Source organism: Dermacentor silvarum, chromosome 4, assembly GCF_013339745.2.
Source record: "Dermacentor silvarum isolate Dsil-2018 chromosome 4, BIME_Dsil_1.4, whole genome shotgun sequence".
In the NCBI taxonomy this organism is placed as follows: Eukaryota; Metazoa; Arthropoda; class Arachnida; order Ixodida; family Ixodidae; genus Dermacentor; species Dermacentor silvarum.
Genome location: NC_051157.2, coordinates 207,326,802 through 207,329,418, shown reverse-complemented (window position 1 = coordinate 207,329,418; position 2,617 = coordinate 207,326,802).

Below are 2,617 nucleotides of genomic sequence, written 5' to 3'. Positions count from 1 at the left end.
TATATATATATATAGTAAAGCAGCAGCGCAGCTGTTGTCTCGTCGCCTTTATTTGGCTGAGCCACGCGCTGAACGAAGACGACACGCACCGTGATGATGATTATGTACAGGTGAAGAAGATGAAGGATTAATATTTTGCTCACACTAATTACCCCCTCGCGCGAAAGCGGCCAACCTGGCCGCTGGTTATAGCGGTGCGGTACGTCGTTGGAAGGGCTTTAGGTGCGAAACGTGGACAATTTCTGTGCCACGGTAGCGGCCATCGGAAGGCGTGACAACGGGAGTGACGCGGTAGTTCACTGGCGAAGTTTGCTCTACAACAGTGTAGGGCCCTATAAAACGCGACTGAAACTTTTCGCACAGGCCAGGAACTCGAGTGGGTGTCCACAATAACACTTCATCGCCGGGGCTGAACTGAACGACGCGGTGAAATGCATCGTAGCGAGTCTTCCTATCCTGTTGACTTGCCTCGGTGTTGAGGCGGGCGCGATGGCGACACGCGGCAAGGCGAGATATTAACTGCTCACTCAATGACGCCGACGATTTCACGGGGGCATCAAAAAAAGAGACGTCGAGGAGAGAGGTCGGTTGACGCCCGTAAACTAGAGAGAATGGTGAGTGCGCTGTGCAGCGGTGTTGTAGGCAAAAGTCACGAATGGCAGGATGGTATCCCAGTTGGTGTGGTCAGCGTTGATGTAAATGGAGATCATGTCAGAGAGAGTTCGATGGAAGCGCTCTGTGAGGCCATTAGTCTGAGGATGGTAGCTGGTAGTCGTCTTATGGATGGTGTTGCATGTGCGTAGGACGTCCTCGAGTAGCTTCGACAGAAACGCCTTGCCACGGTCACTCAAAAGGACGCGTGACGCTCCATGTCGTAGAAAGATGGCTTCCAGGAAGAAAGTCGCAATCTCCTCCGCGGATTCTGAAGGTAGCGCAGCAGTTTCGGCGTACCTGGTCAAGTGGTCAACTGCAGTGACGACCCATCTGTTGCCGCTAGCTGATAATGGCAGCGGTCCGTAGAGGTCAATCCCGATGACTGCGAATGGAGCGTCAGGACAGGGAAGAGGTTGCAGCAGTCCAGCCGGAGGTGAAGTGGGCCGTTTGCGGTGCTGACAGAGCGAGCAAGACGCGACGTATTTCGCTACGCAGGTGGCAAGTCCAGGCCAGGAAAAACGACTGCGGATGCGTTCATAGGTCTTGTGAAAGCCGAGATGTCCAGCCGTGGGATCATCATGAAATGTCTTCAATATCTGTTCTCTCAGTGATCGAGGAGCGACAGGAACCCAAAGCTGTCCTTCGGGGTGGAAGACATACCGGTAGAGGATTGATTTTTCTCACTTGAAGTTCTGTAACTGGCGACGGGCTCGCGCGTTAGGAGGACGAGATGAGCCGTGAAGGCGTTCCATAATTGAGTGGCAGTAAGCGTCGTCGCGTTGGTGGGACGCGAACGTCTCAGGGTGGAAAGAAGGAAGACCGTTGAGAGCGGCGAGTGAAAGAACTGCAGAGGACGCGTTTACAGGCTCGGTGACGGATGGAGGCTGGCCGGGAACGTCGGACTGCGGTGGTAACGGACAGCGGCTGAGAGCATCTGCATCGTTGTGTTTCTTGCCGGATTTGTACGTGACGTCGAAGTCATATTCTTGCAGACGAAGTATCCAGCGACCTAAGCGGCCAGATAAATTCTTTAACGTCGACAACCAGCATAAAGCATGGTGGTCGGTCACGACCGTAAAGTGGCGGCCGTGTAAATACGGTCGGAATTTTTGGATGGCCCAAACAACGGCGAGGCACTCCTGCTCAGTGATTGTATAATTTTTCTCGGCCGATGTTAGCGTCCGACTTGCGTATGCGACCACGCGTTCCTCAAAACGTTGTCGTTGCAAAAGAACAGCGCCGATTCCATGGCCGCTGGCATCAGTATGGAGTAGAGTGGGTGCGGACTCATCGAAATGACAAAGCACTGGCTCAGACGTGAGGGCATGCTTTAATGTGTCAAAAGCCGCTTGGCACTCGTCTGACCATACGTATGGAGTTCCTTAAGGGAGGAGTCGGTGAAGCGGAGCCGCGGTGGTAGCAAAGTCACGTATGAAGCGCCGGAAGTAAGAAGCCAGGCCAAGAAAGCTGCGAAGTTCTTTGGAGCGTTGGGGCCTCGGAAAGCGTAGGACGGCGGTAATCTTTTCGGGGTCAGGCCGAATGCCGTCTTTGCTTATGAGGTGGCCCAGTACTTTAATAGTCTTGCTGGCAAAGTGGCACTTTTTGAGCAGCAGAGAGACACGTCAGAACTTCATCGAGGCGCTGCAAGTGGAGTTGGAAGGTTGAAGAAAATATGACTATGTCGTCAAGGTAGCACAAACAAGACTTCCACTTAAGGCCCCGCAGAACAGTGTCCATCATTCATTCGAAGGTTGCTGGTGCATTGCAGAGGCCAAAAGGCATGACGTTAAATTCGTACAGTCCATCTGGTGTTGCAAAGGCAGTTTTTTCCTTGTCGGCCTCATGCATCGGAATTTGCCAATAACCCGAGCGTAAGTCAAGACTGGAAAAGTATTCCGCGCCTTGCAATGAATCTAAGGCGTCGTCAATGCGAGGCAAAGGATATACGTCTTTTCGGTTTATT